The sequence below is a fragment of the Sciurus vulgaris genome, assembly GCF_902686455.1.
Source record: "Sciurus vulgaris genome assembly, chromosome: 1".
Lineage (NCBI taxonomy): Eukaryota > Metazoa > Chordata > Mammalia > Rodentia > Sciuridae > Sciurus > Sciurus vulgaris.
Genome location: NC_136461.1, coordinates 143455261 through 143474487, shown reverse-complemented (window position 1 = coordinate 143474487; position 19227 = coordinate 143455261). Strand labels below are relative to the sequence as shown.

The 19227-nt window shown below is 37.6% G+C and overlaps 1 long non-coding RNA gene across 1 annotated transcript in view; it reads left to right on the top strand.

Moving 5' to 3' along the window:
• The window catches only part of LOC306641295, a 98683-nt gene that overhangs the window by 6860 nt on the left and 72596 nt on the right, over nt 1–19227 (top strand). The gene's annotated exons all lie outside the window — the stretch shown is intronic.

The following is a 19227-nucleotide window of genomic DNA, read 5'->3' as shown; positions in this document are numbered from 1 at the left end:
CGCATAGCATTTCATAATGTGAATGCATTCCTATAGATGGAAATTAGACACAGTTGCAATGAGAATATTTGTGTATCTTTCTTTGTACACATTCTGAGTAATAAAACACCTGGATCAAAGGATATTTGTATATTTAGTTTTGATGCACATTCAAAAATTACTTATCCCAAAGGATTGTACCAATTTAATATCAATCTTTTTATTTCTTGTGAGTGCTGTGGCTAAAAAAAAAAAAAAAAAAAATGGCAATCTCATATGTTTTTACTTTTATTTTTTGATATATTTATTTCTTTCCTTTTGTAGCCTTTGACTGTTTCTATGTTTATAGGAGGTTTTTATGGATATATATGTGTTTATATACATATATGGTGTTTGTGTGTAATTTTATTTTTAAGTTTTTGTTGTGTATAAAATAATTTATAAATAATTTTTTTTTGTTTCTTCCTTTCCAAACTTAATACCTTTATTTTAATTGTAAACAAATGGGATACATGTTGTTTCTTTGTTTGTACATGGAGTCAAGGCATACCATTTGTGTAATCATAAATTTACATAGAGTAATGTTGTTTGATTCATTCTGTTATTTTTTCCCTTCCCCCCCACATCCCTCCACCCCTCTTTTCCCTCTATACAGTCCTTCCTTCCTCCATTCTTGCCACCCTCCTTAACTCTAACCCTAAACCTAACCCTAACTCTAACGCTAACCCCTCCCACCCCCCACTACATGTCATCATCCGCTTATCAGCGAGATCGTTTGTCCTTTGGTTTTTTGAGATTGGCTTATCTCACTTAGCATGATACTCTCCAATTTCATCCATTTGCCTGCAAATGCCATAATTTTATCATTCTTCATGGCAGAGTAATATTCCATTGTATATATATGCCACAGTTTCTTTATCCATTCATCAACTGAAGGGCATCTAGGTTGGTTCCACAATCTGGCTATGGTGAATTGAGCAGCTATGAACATTGATGTGGCTGTATCTCTGTAGTATGCTGATTTTAAGTCCTTTGGGTATAGGCCAAGGAGTGGGATACCTGGGTCAAATGGTGGATCCATTCCAAGCTTTCTGAGGAATCTCCATACTGCTTTCCAGAGTGGCTGCACTAATTTGCAGTCCCACCAGCAATGTATGAGTATACCTTTTTCCCCACATCCTTGCCAACACCTATTGTTGCTTGTGTTCTTAATAATCGCCATTCTATTGGGGTGAGATGGAATCTTAAGGTGGTTTTGATTTGCATTTCTCTTATTACTAGAGATGTTGAACATTTTTTCATATATCTGTTGATTGCTTGTACATCTTCTTCTGTGAAGTGTCTGTTCATTTCCTTAGCCCATTTGTTGATTGGGTTATTTGTATTCTTGGTGTAGAATTTTTTGAGTTCTTTATAGATTCTGGAAATTAGCGCGCTATCTAAAGTATGAGTGGCAAAGATATTCTCCCACTCTGTAGGCTCTCTCTTCACATTACTGATAGTTTCCTTTGCTGAGAGAAAGCTATTTAGTTTGAATCTATACCAGTTGTTGATTCTAGCTTTTATTTCTTGTGCTATGGGAGTCCCGTTAAGGAAGTCGGATCCTAAGCCAACAAGTTGAAGATTTGGACCTACTTTTTCTTCTATAAGATGCAGGGTCTCTGGTCTGATTCCAAGGTCCTTGATCTATTTTGAGTTGATTTTTGTGCAGGGTGAGAGATAGGGGTTTAATTTCATTCTGTTGCATATGGTTTTCTAGTTTTCCCAGCACCATTTGTTGAAGAGGCTATCTTTTCTCCATTGCATATTTTTGGCACCTTTGTCTAGTATGAGAAAATTGTATTTATTTGGGTTTGTGTCCATGTCCTCTATTCTGTACCATTGATCTACCTGTCTATTTTGGTACGAATACCATGCTGTTTTTGTTACTATTGCTTTGTAGTAGAGTTGAAGATCTGGTATTGCGATACCCCCTGCTTCGCTCTTTCTACTGAGGATTGCTTTAGCTATTCTGGGTTTCTTATTCTTCCAGATGAATATCATAATTGCTTGCTCTATATCTGTAAGGTTGGGATTTTAATTGGAATTGCATTGAATCTGTATAGCACTTTTGGTAGTGTGGCTATTTTGACAATATTAAGTCTTCCTATCCAAGAACATGGAAGATCTTTCCATCCTCTAAGGTTTTCTTTAATTTCTTTCTTTAGTGTTCTGTAGTTCTCATTGTAGAGGTCTTTCATCTCTTTTGTGAGATTGATTCCCAAGTATTTTATTTTTTTAAAGGCTATTGTGAATGGGATAGTTTTCCTAATTTCTCATTCTGAAGATTCATCACTTATGTATAAAAATGCATTGGATTTATGAGCATTGATCTTGTAACCTGCTACTTTACTGAATTCACTTATGAGTTCTAAGAGTTTTCTGGTGGAATTTCCAGGTTCCTCTAAATATATAATCATGTCATCAGCGAACAGGGATAGTTTGAGTTCCTCTTTTCCAATTCGTGTCCCTTTAATTTCTTTGGTTTGTCTAATTGCTCTGGCGAGAGTCTCAAGAACGATATTGAATAGAAGTGGTGAAAGAGGGCATCCCTGCCTTGTTCCAGTTTTTAGGGGGAATGCTTTCAGTTTTTCACCATTTAGAATGATATTAGCCATGGGCTTAGCATAAATGGCCTTTACAATGTTAAGGAATGTTCCCACTACCCCAGTTTTCTCTAGTGTTTTGTGCATAAAGGGATGCTGTATTTTATCGAATGCTTTTTCTGCATCTATTGAAATAATCATGTGATTCTTAACTTTTAGTCTGTTGATATGGTGAATGACATTTATTGATTTCCTGATGTTGAACCAACCTTGCATCCCTGGGATAAAACCCACTTGATCGTGGTGGGTTATATCTTTTTAATATATTTTTGTATGCGATTTGCTAAGATTTTGTTGAGAATTTTTGCGTTGATGTTCACTAAGGATATTGGTCTGAAATTTTCTTTCCTCAATGTGTCTGTGTCTGATTTAGGTATCAGGGTGATATTGGCTTCGTAGAATGAGTTTCGGAGGGTTCCCTCCTCTTCTATTTTATGGAATACTTTGAGGATTATTGGAATGAGCTCTTCTTTTTTTTTTTTTTTTTTTTGATTATTTTATTTTATTTTATTGAATTCAAATTTATTTTATTTTTTTTAATTGTAAACAAATGGGATACATGTTGTTTCTCTGTTTGTACATGGCGTAAAGGCATACCATTTGTGTAATCATAAATTTACATAGAGTAATGTTGTTTGATTCATTCTGTTAATTTTTCCCTTCCCCCCACCCCTCCCACCCCTCTTTTCCCTCTATACAGTGCTTCCTTCCTCCATACTTGCCCCCCTCCCTAACCCTAACTCTAACCCTAACACTAACCCTTCCCTCCCCCCATTATGTGTCATCCTCCACTTATTAGCGATATCATTCGTCCTTTGGCTTTTTGAGATTGGCTTATCTCACTTAGCATGATATTCTCCAATTTCATCCATTTGCCTGCAAATGCCATAATTTTATCATTCTTTATGGCTGAGTAATATTCCATTGTATATATATGCCACAGTTTCTTTATCCACTCATCAATTGAAGGGCATCTAGGTTGGTTCCACAGTCTGGCTATTGTGAATTGAGCAGCTATGAACATTGATGTGGCTGTATCTCTGTAGTATGCTGATTTTAAGTCCTTTGGGTATAGGCCAAGGAGTGGGATAGCTGGGTCAAATGGCGGGTCCATTCCAAGTTTTCTAAGGAATCTCCACACTGCTTTCCAGAGTGGCTGCACTAATTTGCAGCCCCACCAGCAATGTATGAGTGTACCTTTCTCCCCACATCCTCGCCAACACCTGTTGTTGCTCGTATTCTTGATAATCGCCATTTTAATTGGGGTGAGATGGAATCTTAGGGTGGTTTTGATTTGCATTTCTCTTATTACTAGAAATGTTGAACATTTTTCCATATGTTTGTTGATTGCTTGTAGATCTTCTTCTGTGAAGTGTCTATTCATTTCCTTAGCCCATTTGTCAACTGGATTATTTGAATTCTTGGAGTAGAGTGTTTTGAGTTCTTTATAGATTCTGGAGATTAGTGCTCTATCTGAAGTATGATTGGCAAAGATATTCTCCCACTCTGTAGGCTCTTTCTTCGCATTGCTGATAGTTTCCTTTGCTGAGAGAAAGCTTTTTAGTTTGAATCTATCCCAGTGGTTGATTCTAGCTTTTATTTCTTGTGCTATGGGAGTCCTGTTAAGGAAGTCTGGTCCTAAGCCGACATGTTGAAGATCTGGACCTACTTTTTCTTCTATAATCTGCAGGGTCTCTGGTCTGATTCCGGGGTCCTTAATCCATTTTGAGTTTAGTTTTGTGCATGGTGAGGGATATGGGTTTAGTTTCATTCTGTTGCATATGGATTTCCAATTCTCCCAGCACCATTTGTTGAAGAGGCTATCTTTTCTCCATTGCATATTTTTGGCCCCTTTGTCTAGTATGAGAAAATTGTATTTATTTGGGTTTGTGTCCATGTCCTCTATTCTGTACCATTGATCTACCTTTCTATTTTGGTACCAATACCATGCCGTTTTTGTTACTATTGCTTTGTAGTAGAATTGAAGATCTGGTATTGCAATACCCCCTGTTTCACTCTTCATGCTAAGGATTGCTTTAGCTATTCTGGGTTTCTTATTCTTCCAGATGAATATCATAATTGCTTGCTCTATTTCTGTAAGGTACGTCATTGGGATTTTAATTGGAATTGCATTGAATTTGTATAGCACTTTAGGTAGTATGGCCATTTTGACAATATTAATTCTTCCTATCCAAGAACATGGAAGATCTTTCCATCTTCTAAGGTGTTCTTTAATTTCTTTCTTTAGTGTTGTATAGTTCTCATTGTAGAGGTCTTTCACCTCTTTTGTGAGATTGATTCCCAAGTATTTTATTTGTTTCGATGCTATTGTGAATGGGGTAGTTTTCCTAATTTCTCTTTCTGAAGATTCATCACTTATGTATAAAAATGCATTGGATTTATGAGCATTGATCTTGTAACCTGCTACTTTACTAAATTCACTTATGAGTTCTAAGAGTTTTCTGGTGGAATTTCCAGGTTCCTCTAAATATATAATCATGTCATCAGCGAACAGGGATAGTTCGAGTTCTTCTTTTCCAATTCGTGTCCCTTTAATTTCTTTGGTTTGTCTAATTGCTCTGGCTAGAGTCTCAAGAACGATGTTGAATAGAAGTGGTGAAAGAGGGCATCCCTGCCTTGTTCCAGTTTTTAGGGGGAATGCTTTCAGTTTTTCACCATTTAGAATGATATTAGCCATGGGCTTAGCATAAATGGCCTTTACAATGTTAAGGAATGTTCCCACTATCCCTATTTTTTCTAGTGTTTTGAGCATGAAGGGGTACTGTATTTTATCGATTGCTTTTTCTGCATCTATTGAAATAATCATGTGATTCTTGACTTTAAGTCTATTGATATGGTGAATGACATTTATTGATATCCTGATGTTGAACCAACCTTGCATCCCTGGGATGAAACCCACTTGATCATGGTGCACTATCTTTTTAATATGTTTTTGTATGCGATTTGCTAAAATTTTATTGAGAATTTTTGCGTCGATGTTCATTAAGGATATTGGTCTGAAATTTTCTTTCCTCGATGTGTCTGTGTCTGATTTAGGTATCAGGGTGATATTGGCTTCGTAGAATGAGTTTGGGAGGGTTCCCTCCTCTTCTATTTTATGGAATACTTTGAGAAGTATTGGAATGAGCTCTTCTTTAAAGGTTTTGTAGAACTCAGCTGAGAACCCATCTGGTCCCGGACTTTTCTTTGTTGGTAGGCTTTTGATGACTTCTTCTATTTCAGTACTTGAAATTGGTCTATTTAAATTGTGCATGTCCTCCTCGTTCAGTTTAGGCAATTCATATGTCTCTAGAAACCTGTCGATGTCTTCAAAATTTTCTATTTTGTTGGAGTATAGATTTTCAAAATAGCTTCTAATTATGTTTTGTATTTCAATCCTGTCTGTTGTGATATTTCCTTGTTCATTCCGAATTTTAGTGATTTGGGTTTTCTCTCGTCTTCTCTTTGTTAGTGTGGATAAAGGTTCATCAATTTTGTTTATTTTTTCGAAGAACCAACTATTTATTTTGTCAATTTTTTGTGTTGTTTCTTTTGTTTCAATTTCATTGATTTCAGCTCTGAGTTTAACTATTTCCTATCTTCTACTACTTTTGGTGCTGGTCTGTTCTTCTTTTTCTAGGGCTTTGAGCTGTAGTGTTAGGTCGTTTATTTTTTGAGTTTTACTTCTTTTATTAAATGCGCTCCATGAAATAAATTTCCCTCTAAGTACTGCTTTCATAGTGTCCCAGAGATTTTGATATGATGTTTCTTTGTTCTCATTTACCTCTAAGAATTTTTTAATTTCCTTCCTAATATCTTCTGTTATCCATTCATCATATAATAGCATGTTGTTTAATCTCCAGATGTTGGAATAGTTTCTGTGTTTTACTCTTTCATTTATTTCTAACTTCAATCCATTATGATCTGATAGAATACAAGGTAGTGTCTCTATCTTCTTGTATTTGCTAACATTAGCTTTATGGCATAATATATGGTCTATTTTAGAGAAGGATCCATGTGCTGCTGAGAAGAAAGTGTATTCGCTCTTGGTTGGATGGTATATTCTATAAATGTCCGTTAAATCTAAATTATTGATTGTTTTATTGAGATCTATGGTTTCTTTGTTCAATTTTTGTCTGGAAGATCTGTCCAGTGGTGAGAGCGGCGTGTTAAAATCACCTAGTATTATTGTGTTATGGTCTATTTGGTTTCTGAAATTGAGAAGGATTTGTTTGACATACATGGATGAGCCACTGTTTGGGGCATAGATGTTTATGATTGTTATATCTTGCTGATTTATGCTTCCCTTAAGCAGTATGAAATGACCTTCTTTATCCCTTCTGACTAACTTTGGCTTGAAGTCCACATTGTCTGAAATGAGGATGGATACTCCAGCTTTTTTGCTGAGTCCATGTGCATGGTATGTGTTTCCCCATCCTTTCACCTTTATTCTATGGGTATCTTTTTCTATGAGGTGAGTCTCTTGTAGGCAACATATTGTTGGATCTTTCTTTTTAATCCAATCTGCCAGTCTATGTCTTTTGATTGATGAATTTAGGCCATTAATGTTCAGGGTTATTATTGAGATATGATTTGGTTTCCTGGTCATTTGGTTCATTTTTTAAATTTTATTTTTATTTATTTGTTTGACACAACTTGGTTCCTCCTTTATTTGACAATTCCTTTATGATAATTCCTCCCTTTGCTGATTTGCTTCTTTGTTTTTCATCTCTTCCTCATGGAATATTTTGCTGAGAATGTTCTGTAATGCCGGCTTTCTTTTTGTAAATTCTTTTAGCTTTTTTTTTATCATGGAAGGATTTTATTTCACCGTCAAATCTGAAGGTAAGTTTTTCTGGGTATAAGATTCTTGGTTGGCATCCGTTTTCTTTCAGGGCTTGGTAAATGTTGTTCCAGGCCCTTCTAGCTTTTAGTGTCTGGATTGAAAAATCTGCTGATATCCGTATTGGTTTCCCCCTGAATATAATTTGGTTCTTTTCTCTCACAGCCTTTAAAATTCTGTCTTTATTTTGTATGTTAGGCATTTTCATTATAATGTGCCTTGGTGTGGGTCTGTTGTAATTTTGTGTATTTGGAGTCCTATAAGCCTCTTGAACTTGATTTTCCATTTCATTCTTCAGATTTGGGAAATTTTCTGATATTATTTCATTGAATAGATTGTTCATTCCTTTGGTTTATTTCTCTAAGCCTTCCTCAATCCCAATAATTCTTAAATTTGGCCTTTTCATGATATCCCATAATTCTTGTAGATTCTGTTCATGATTTCTTACCATCTTCTCTGTTTGTTCAACTTTGTTTTCAAGGTTACATATTTTGTCTTCAGTGTCTGAGGTTCTGTCTTCCAGGTGTTCTATCCTACTGGATATGCTTTCTATGGAGTTCTTAATTTGGTTTATTGTTTCCTTCATGTCATGGATTTCTGTTTGTTTTTTTTTCATTATCTCTAACTCTTTATTGAAATGATCTTTTGCTTCCTGTATTTGCTCTTTTAACTGTCGATTGGTGCGATCATTCAATGCCTGCATTTGCTCTTCCATCTCATCGTTTGCTTCCCTGATCATTTTAATTATGTACGTTCTGAACTCCTTTTCTGTCATTTCTTCTGCCATGCTGTCATTGGGTTTTATTGATGTAACATCTAGATTTGTTTGCAGCATTTTCTTTCCTTGTTTTCTCATATTGTTCAGGTGTCAGTGGACCGCTGAGATATTGTAGATTTCCTCTATTGACTTACAATGCCCCTGAAGATTTCTATATATATCCCCTGTTAGCCTTCAGTAGGCTGAAGTCTTGGAGGAAGTTGATAATGCGGTGCTCCACAAGGAAGCTGCCTCTCTAGGAGTGGTGGCCTTCAGGTGGGGTATATTCCTTGCTAGTGGGCAGAGGTGCCTCCACTTGTTGACCAATGGTCATCCAAAGGGGAACTAGACTGCGGGCTGAGGCAAGGCCTGTTTGGGCCTGTGTCTCTGGTTTTACCGTCCTTGTGGGGAAACCTCACCCGGCAGGGAAGACTCACCCGGTGGGGAGGTCTCGCTGGTCAGTTCCCTCTTAGAGGTTCCCCTCAATTTACAGGTACCGCCTGGGCTGGGTTGCCTTCCTCTGCAAAGTTCCCAGGGGCCCGGCTCTACCTCCTGGGCCTGGGAGCCTCACCTTTCGCAGATGAATCTCCTTAGGCTACTCCTCCTCAGAGAATCTGCCCGCAGTCCTGGAGCCTTCGCTCTGCCCCTAAGCGTGTCTCTGTGCGGCTCTTCCACCAAGAAGCCTCCTAGATCCTGGGACCCTGCTCTACACCTAATCGCCTGGCTATGCGGCCCCTCCTCTGAGCAGCCACCTGGGGCCCCGTACAATCGCTCTGAGTCCCAGAGACCCGCCACACGCCTCTTCCTCCAGGCAGCCACCCAGTATTCCGGTGCGGTCACTAGGAGTCCAAGCAACTCACTGCGTGCCTCCTCCCACCAACCACCCGTAGCCCTGGGCAATCAATTACTCCGAGTCGAAATGTCCCTCCCCGTTCCTCCTCCTCCTCCAGGTAACCCCCCCGGGTGTTCAGGAGCGGTCGCTCTGAGTGGCTGTGAAACCACGTGACCCACTGCACGTGTCCTCTGGGCAACGGCCCGGAGCTCTGGTGCGGCCACTCGAGACCAAGCGAACCACCGCGCTTCTCCTCCAGGCAGCCCCCCTGTGTTCAGGAGCGGTCGCTCTAAGTCCAAACAACTCACCACTCACTTTCTCCTCTGAGCAGCCGCCTGGAGCTCTAATGCAGTCACTGCGAGTCCAAACGACCCGCCGCGCTCCTCCTCCTCCTCCTCCTCCTACTCCTCCGGGCAGGCCCCGGTGTTCAGAAGTGGTCTGAGTCCAAACAGCTCGCCGCGCGGCTTCTCTTCTGGCAACTGCCTGTAGCTCTGGTATAGTCACTCCGAATCCAAGCGGCCACGCTCCTCCTCCTCCTCCTCAGGGCAGGCCCTGGTTTTCTCAGTCCACACAGCTCTCCTCGCCGCTCCTCCCCTGTGTAGCCACCGGAGCCCCAGTGGTTTCTCCGAGTCCCAGCGCTGTGCTGAGCGGCCTCCTCTCCGATGCTCCCAGTTGTCCGAGTTCACTGCTCCAGCGGGGGGAGGGGTGTCTCGCCGGCAGCTCTACTTCACAAAGCTCCCTGCGTTCCGGGACTACCGTCCCATCCGGGATGCCTCCCCAATGGGAGAGACTCACCCGGCTGCTTTGAGTTGGTCCCAAGTCTCTCAATATCTCCTCTTTTGAATCCTGAGTCCTGGAGCAACATGAAATGCAGCCACCCTCTAGGCTGCCATCTTGAAACCCTGGAATGAGCTCTTCTTTAAAGGTGTTGTAGAACTCGGCTGAGAACCCATCTGGTCCCAGACTTTTCTTTGTTGGTAGGCCTTTGATGACCTCTTCTGTTTCATTGCTTGAAATTGATTTATTTAAGTTGTGTATGTCCTCCTCATTCAGTTTAAGTAATTCATATGTCTCTGGAAACTTGTTGATGTCTTCAAGGTTTTCTGATTTGTTGGAATATAGATTTTCAAAATAGCTTCTAATTATGTTTTGTATTTCACTCATGTCTGTTGTGATATTTCCTTGTTCATTCCGAATTTTAATAACTTGAGTTTTCTCCCTCTTTCTCCTTGTTAGTGTGGCTAAGGGTTTATCAATTTTGTTTATTTTTTCAAAGAACCAACTATTTATTTTGTTAATTTTTCCGATTATTTCTTTTGTTTCAGTTTCGTTGATTTCGGCTCTGATTTTAATTATTTTCTGTCTTCTACTACTTTTGGTGTTGGTCTGCTCTTCTTTTCTAGGGCTTTGAGCTGTAGTGTTAACTCGTTTACTTGTTGATTTCTACTTCTTTTGTTGAATGTGCCCCATGAATTAAATCTTCCTCTAAGTACTGCCTTCATAGTGTCCCAGAGAGTTTGATATGATGTGTCTTTGTTCTCATTTACTTCTAAGAATTTTTTTGTTTCCTTCCTGATGTTTTTTGTTATCCATTCATCATACAATAGCGTATTATTTAATCTCCAGGTATTGGAGAAGTTTCTGTTTTTTATTCTGTCATTTATTTCTAATTTCAATCCATTATGATCTGATAGAATACATGATAGAATCTCTATCTTCTTGTATTTGCTAACAGTAGCTTTGCGGCATAAAATATGGTCTATTTTTGAGAAGGATCCATGTGCTGCTAAGAAAGTGTATCCACTCTTTGTTGTATGGTATATTCTATAAATGTCCATTAAGTCTAAATTGTTGTTTGTGTTTTTGAGATCTATGGTTTCTTTGTTCAATTTTTGTTTGGAGGATCTGTCCAGTGGTGAGAGAGGTGTGTTAAAATCACCTAGTATTATTGTGTTGTGGTCTATTTGATTTCTGAAATTGAGAAGGATTTGTTTGACATACATGGATGAGCAGTGTTTGGGGCATAGATATTTATGATTGTTCTGTCTTGCTGATTTATGCTTCCCTTAAGCAGTATGAAACGTCCTTCTTTATCCATTCTGACTAGTTTTGGCCGCAGTCCACATTATCTGAAATGAGGATGGATACTCCAGCTTTTTGCTGTGTCCATGTGCATGGTATGTGTTTCCCCATCCTTTCACCTTTAGTCTATGGGTATCTGTTTCTATGAGATGAGTCTCTTGCAGGCAGCAAATTGTTGGATTTTTCTTTATAATCCAATCTGCCAGTCTGTCTTTTGATTGATGAGTTCAGGCCATTAACATTCAGGATTATTGTTGAGATATGATTCGTATTCCTGATCATTTGGCTCATTTTTTTTTTTTTTTTTGACACGAGGTTTTTTTTGGTTTCTCCTTTATTTGGCTGTTCCTTTAGGGTAGTTCCTCCCTTTGCTGATTTACATTGTTGTTTTTCATGTCTTCCTCATGGAATGTTTTGCTGAGAATGTTCTGTAATGCCAGCTTTCTTTTTGTAAATTCTTTTAGCTTTTGTTTATCATGGAAGGATTTTATTTCACCGTCAAATCTGAAGGTAAGTTTTGCTGGGTATAAGATTCTTGGTTGGCATCCGTTTTCTTTCAGGGCTTGATAAATGGTGTTCCAGGCCCTTGTAGCTTTTAGGGTCTGGATTGAAAAATCTGCTGATATCCATAGTGGTTTCCCCTTGAATATAATCTGATTCTTTTCTCTCACAGCCTTTAAAATTCTGTCTTTATTTTGTATGTTAGGTATTTTCATAATAATGTGCCTTGGTGTGGGTCTGTTGTAATTTTGTGTGTTTGGAGTCCTATAAGCCTCTTGAACTTGATTTTCCATTTCATTCTTCAGATTTGGGAAATTTTCTGATATTATTACATTGAATAGATTGTTCATTCCTTTGGTTTGTTTCTCTAGGCCTTCCTCAATCCCAATAATTCTTAAATTTGGCCTTTTCATGATATCCCATAATTCTTGTAGATTCTCTTCATGATTTCTTACCATCTTCTCTGTTTGGTCAACTTTGTTTTCAAGATTAAATATTTTTTCTTCAATGTCTGAAGTTCTGTCTTCCGGGTATTCTATCCTATTGGTTATGCTTTGTGTGGCGTTTTTAACTTGGTTGATTGTTTCCTTCATTTCAAGGATTTCTGTTTGTTTTTTTTTTCAGTATCTCTAACTCTTTATTGAAATGATCTCTTGCTTCCCATATTTGCTCTTTTAACTGTTGATTGGTGCAGTCATTTAATGCCTGTATTTGCTCTTTCATCTCCTCGTTTGCTTCCCTGATTTTTTTAATTATGTACATTCTGAACTCCCTTTCTGACATTTCTTCTGCTGTGCTGTCATTGGGTTTTATTGATATAGTATCTAGGTTTGTTTGGGACATTTTCTTCCCTTGTTTTCTCATATTGGTCAGATATCAGTGGGACTCTGAGATATTGCAGATTTCCTCTATTGGCTTATAGTGTCCCTGTAGATTTCCAGTATATCACCTCCCAGCCTACCGTAGTCTGAAGACTTGGAGGAAGTTGATAATGCAGTGCTTCCGAAGAAAGCTGCCCCTAGCCTGCTACTAGTTCCAGGGCTTGGAGCTGGCTCTGTGTGGAAAGGCTCTCACTGGGCGGCCTGCTCCGAGAAGCTGGCCGTGGAAGCAGCCTGCTGCCAGAGGGACAGGGCTGCTTGGAGAAGTCTCTAGCTGCCCTGCCCTGGTCTCTGAAGCCGCCTGCCGGCTTGAGCCCACTGCTGGGTCTGGGGTTTGGAGCTGGCTCTGTGCGGAAAGGCTCCGAGAAGCTGGCCGTGGGAGGAGCCTGCTGCTGGAGGGAGCAGGGCTGCTTGGAGAAGTCTCTGGCTGCCCTGCTCTGGTCCCAGAGGCTGCCTGTGGGCCAGAGCTCGCTGCTGGCTTCAGGACTTGGAGCTGGCTCTGTGCAGAAAGGCTCTCACTAGGTGGCCTGCTCTGAGAAGCTGGCCGTGGAAGGAGACTGCTGCCAGAGGGAGCAGGGCTGCCTGGGGAAGACTCTAGCTGCCCTGCCCTGCTCTGAGAAGCTGCCCCTGTCCAGGCCTGCCACCCCAGCCAAGCTTCACCCAGTGGGGGAAACTCGCCCTGTGGCTCTATGTTAGTCCGAGTCTCTCAATGCCTCCCCTTCTTGAATCCTGGGTTCTGGAGCGACAGGAGATGCAGTCACCCTTTAGTTCGCCATCTTGGATCACCCTGTGGAAGGAGCCTCCTTAATACTTTTTAATTTTCTTATTTTACCACTCATGAGGCTCTGCAGTATAATGTTGAATGGATGGGTACTTGTAAGTGTCCTTGTCTTGTTTCTGATTTTCAGAGGAATCCTTTTTTGTTTTGGGTTCTGGGGATTGAGCCCAGGGCCTTGATCATACTAGGCAAGTGCTCTATCACTGAACTACATCCAAGCCCCAGGGGAATTCTTCTATAGTGCTTCACCATAGAAAATAATGTTTTCTATAGGTTTTGGTAGATTTCCTGTATAAGGTGAGAACAGTCTATTCAAGTCCTAATTTTCAAAGATTTTAAAAATAATGTATTAGGGCCAAATGCTATTAAAACTGTTCCATATAAGTTGTAATTATATAATTCCTTTTAAATCTGTTAATATGATAAATTATATATTTCATAGAGTATGCATTCTGGAATAAATCCGGCTTGATCATGATGTATCGTTTTTTATGCTATTTTATTTGTGAACATTTTGTTTGTATTTTTGCATTTTCTGTACATGGGTATGTGGGCTTATAATTTTTCTTTTTTTCTACTATCCTTGTGTAGTTTGGATATCAATGTTACAGTAATATCATTGAATATCATTGGGTAAACAGGGGAGTATTCCTTTTCTTCTAATTTCTGGAGGAATATTTATAAGATTGGAATATCTGTTTGAAAATTTGGTAGGCTTCACCTATACAATTTTTTGGACTTGGTATTTACTTTGTGAGGTGATTTCAGTTTTGTTCCTATTTTAAAAAATGAGGTCTTTGACTTCTTTTCAATAATTCTTGGTAAGATATTTTTTATCTACAATTTGTTCTAATTCTATTTCCTATAATTTCTACAAATTCTTTTCCTCTAATTTTTGTTTATTGGCATCAAATTGTTATCAATTCTCCTCTTCAACTGTAAGTTATGTCTGTTATTTCAGTGCTAATATTATTAGACTTTTCTATTTATTTCTTGATCAAGTTTATCAAAGTATATTCTATCTTATTAGTTTTTACAAAGATCCATTTTGTGGTTTAATTGATAACCTCTTGAATATACATTTCTAACTTATTAATTTATGTTCTTTTATTAATTTTTCTTTTAACTTATATTTTTAAATTATTTTTTAAAAAACTTGTACATGCTCTACTTAAGTTCACTAATTTTCTGACTTTATTTTTTAATATATAAGAATTCCTTCCCATTTTCCCCACTTCTCACATATTTTAATATGGCATTTTGATTTTCACTCAGTTCTCTGTGTTTTCCTGGAAAAAATAATACATACACACACACACACACACACACACACACACACACACACACACACACTATATATATATATATATATATCTTTTTTCCTTTTAGATCAACTCTTGTGTGTCTTTAGGCATATTTCTATATAATTGTTTTAAAAAACCACTGACATTCTTATCTTACTTGAGAAATTTAACCGTTAACTTTCATTGGAATTTAGGATGTGTTTGAATTTGTTTTGTCTTTATGCCTTTTATTTGTCCTGCTTTTCTTCTGTTTTGAATGGTTTGTGTTCATTCTCCTGTTCTTTTTCTAATTGTTTAGAAGTTAAGCATTTCTTTTCCAGGTATCCTCTGCATTTTAAAAATTTATATTTAATTTAATGAAGTCTAAGGTTTATATCTTAAGACTCCCTACTGAATAGAAGATACTGAATTATGATTATTCTCAATTATTTATTGTTGTTGGCTGGTATTCTAGTTTTATCTCTAAAAATTCTAAATTAGACATCATTTTTATTATAGAAAATATGCTTCAATTTATCAGGTTGTTTAGATGTTTATCAGTATATTTGACCATTTTTCCTTCCTGCTTTGAAAAATTCTTTTGGCTTAATTTTTTTCTTCCTGAAATACATCTTTATGAAATTCTGCCAATGACAAACTCTTGCAGTTTGTATTTATCTGAGAGTGCCTTTAGTTTAAACTAGTAAATGAGAGATAGTTTAGTTGAACATGTATGTCTAGACTGACTGTAGTCTCAGCACTTTGAAGACAGTATTTACTCTCTTGGTTTTCATTTCTGCTTTTGAGAACTGTGCTTTTTTAAAAAATGTATACATATAACATCACCATACATTTAGATATAACCATGTATTTTACTAGACTCACAATCTCCATTATGTCTTATATTCCTTATGTTATTCTTTAAAAATTTTTAAATTTGATATTTTTAGATATACATTACAATAGAGTGTATTTTTACCTTAGGTATTCTATAATGAGTTTATTGTTTAGATTTAATTTTCTTTTGACTGACTGAGGTATTCCCTTTTGAGTGATTTCCTGAGAGAAAGTGCTTAGGTAATATAAACTTTGAGTTCTTTTATATTTAAAAATGCTCTCTTCTTTGTATTAACATATTATATAAAAATTAAGAAGACTCTTTTTTAGTGGTTTGATTCCGCCTACTACTGACTCTACTGTTCACTCCCTTTAAGCGTATCCATGTCAAGACACACCACACTAGAGCCATGATTGCAAGATATCCAAAGATTTATTATTCATTCAGGTATAGAAAAGGTGAGGGAAGTTCAGGGAAGTCCAGGGGACCCACAATAAGAGGGTTCTTTGACTTCCATATAAACAATATTTTGGCCAGGCATATAATTCTTGGGTCACAATTCTCTTTTTTCTAAAGTCTCTACATAGTTTTCCTTTTCTCTCCCACTCTGTATTCTAATATCATCAATGAGAAATATGATCCTAGCTCTGATTCTCTTATCGTTTTAAGTAACCTGAAACTTCACTCTAGAAGTGTGTATATCCGAAGTTCAGAAACTTCATTAGAATGTGGCTAACCCTTTCATTATTCATGCCTGGTACTTGATGTGCCTCTGGTATTTGAAATGTTGTCTTCTCCTAAAGAAGAGAAAGAAAATAAAGTTCAAACAAGAAGGTCTTACTTTTTTTTTTTATTGTGACATTTTGTCTTCTCTGGAGTGCCTTTATTTTTATTTGCATAATAGGTTTCTTAAAACTGACTTACATAAGTTTTTCACTAATAATTTCCTTTTGTGTGTGTTTTTCCCTTTTTGTAATATACTTTTTCTATTGGACCTTGCTGATATTTTAGCATACTATCCTGGTTAATATTTTAGTTTTATAGTGTTATTTTGGTGGTTGTATTCTTAGATTTTTTTAAATTTAGAAGTAATTTTTTAAAATTTCTAAAACGTGTTTATTCCCTTTAAATTAATATATGCAAGAATCAGTATAACATTTTTATTAAAGTTCTCTTCAGGTTTTCTCTCCCATTAAAATTTGCCAGAATAGGAGCCACCTGTTCAAGTTACATTCTACAAAGTTTCTGTGCCTGTATCTGTCAGCTGGTGAGGGATGAATCCCATCTAGAGTTGGATTTAGGGTGTCTTTGAGCAGCATGATCCTTAGAGTTGAGGAAGACAGAGTCTGTCTCTCATTCCCTCTTAGGCAGTCTCAGCATTGCCTCAGGCTTGGGTATTTCCTATTTCCTCATTAGCTATTTCCTATTCCTATTTCCTCATTAGCTATTTAGTTTGCTTGTTAAATGTTACTGAATAAGCCATGATAGATGGAAGCATTCATAATTCAGCCCAAACCTTCCTTTCTCACCCACTTTCCTGCTCCTCCTCCATACATAGTGTTTTATAAGTTCTGAATTTTTCTTGTTTCCTGAACACATGATATATTATCTCATTTCTGTATATTCTGTCAGAAAGTGGAAGAAATCAGAGCAAGAGTATTAGAAATGTGGGCACAGGTTTTCACCCCAGAATCTGTCTGCCTACTACAATTTTTAAAACAAACAAGGAAACTTAGTTTTGTTTACAGTCTGTTAGTTATAATTAATATTAGCATATGATATAATATAAATCCAAAACAGAAAGAGTGAGTCTAGAATTGTGGGAATATAGAATTCTTGCCAGTGAGATGTAGGAATAGAGCAGGTACTTCAGGAGAATTGTTAGTTCACTTTTTCATTCATCATTCATTCTTGAAATGTGTATGAGTCTGAACTTCACAAGGTAATTTGGGAGGTGACAGAATAAAAATGGATGAGGAATATTTTAATTTATTAGTATTATTTTTTGTAGTGTTAGGAACCGAGTCCTGGACCTTGTGTATGCTAGACAAGAACTACCACTGGGCCACATCCCCATCCCTTTCATCATGGGTGAGGAGTATTTTAAAAAGCAAGTAGCCCCATCAAAGATCAGAAACGTATAAGTATGTCATGTGTTTGGAGCACACAGTAATTTAGAGTTTCTGAATCATTTGAAGGGACAGCAGGAAATGAGGGTACAAAGAGTAGGTGGGGCCAGATTGTGAAGGGGTGTGCATGTCATGCTTTGTTCTATATTTATTCTACAACATTTATTGAGAATCTATTATGTGCTAGTACTCTGTACGGGGCACTGGGGATGTAGGAGTGAGAAAGGCAGTGTTCCTGCTCTCCAGGAGCTACAGGCATTAGGGAGCCTGTAATAGATAGAATGAAGTAATTTAAGCCTATAGTTTGTTGAAACGTTTACTCTTGTAGCAGTCAAGTGGAAAGATACTGGAAGCAAGGAATCCATATAGGAGACAGCTGCCTTAATTCAAGGGAAAAATGATGCAAGCCTGAACTATGGAGAGGGATGGCAGTTGGCCGAGCAGATAACAGTAGACATGCGTGGGATAGAAGAAGGTTGAGGTGACTGGACCTAGAGAGGAAGGAGAGCCAGTCACCTCGAGCTACATTCTTCCTAGTCTGGCCTAAAGACAATAGTTGTAATGTTGCACTGAAGCTTTTGTTTCTGCTTCTTGTGGGTTCTTGGAGAGAACACACACACACACACACACACACACACACACACACACACACACACACACAGTGCCTACCTTCTTTCCCATGGCTTGCAGCATCACACTGTGATATTTCCCCTAATCAGGTGTGGCAGGAGGCTGTTGTCCTCTGCTCAGCCAGGTTAGGGTTTATCATAATTGACTAATTGGAAATGCTTCTGTAGAGGAATAAAATTATTTTCTAGGTTTTTATTAAAACAGATCCTTAAGAAAAAAAAAAAAAAAACAGATCCTTTGAGGTAAATTATCTCATGTAGCTGTTGTAAAAAAAATTACCGAATAAGATAATACTGTATCCTTGAATTTAAAAAATATTGCTAGAAATATTTAGAGACTTTGTTTTTGTTGCTTCTTTGTCTTTCAACAGCTATAGAAATAAAAGGGAAATGGCATCTATAATTTTAAGAAAGGTATTTTACCAAATAACTCTTCTTCTCTTTTTCCCTACTCTTGATATTATGTTTAAAGCTATTTTCTTACAGTATTCAACAAAAGGGTCTATTCCCTTGATAATATATTTAATCACAGACAATTTAGCAGACACTATCAATACCTTCTAAGTCTCGATTTCTCAATTTTTTTCTAAGCAAATAACTGTTAAGAACATTTTTTACATTTCATGATTTTTCTTCCTGTTTATAGCTCCCAGGTTAGCCATATGTGTAAACCACACACTGCAGCTTTTCTACTAAACCTCTCCATGACAGCATCTTGTGCTATTTGCAGTCTTGAAAATGGACATATAATAGGCTATCTTTGTTTTTGCCCTTTGCTAGCTTGTATCGGTCATGAGTCAACAAATACTTGGTGAATGTCTAATGCAATAAAACAGCAAGTGCCAAGAGAAAAAAGACACCTGCACTGTAGGGACTGTTAACTGAAAATAAAATACCACCATGGGAAGGCATCTATTATGAAAAGTATGGCAGAGCATCCCAGACACTTTGGCATATGTATTTAATCCCTATTCATCATACCCTAATATACCCCAATGTTCTTTATTGTCAATGTATGGCTCACTCATGTGTAAAACAAGAAAGGCAGTCATC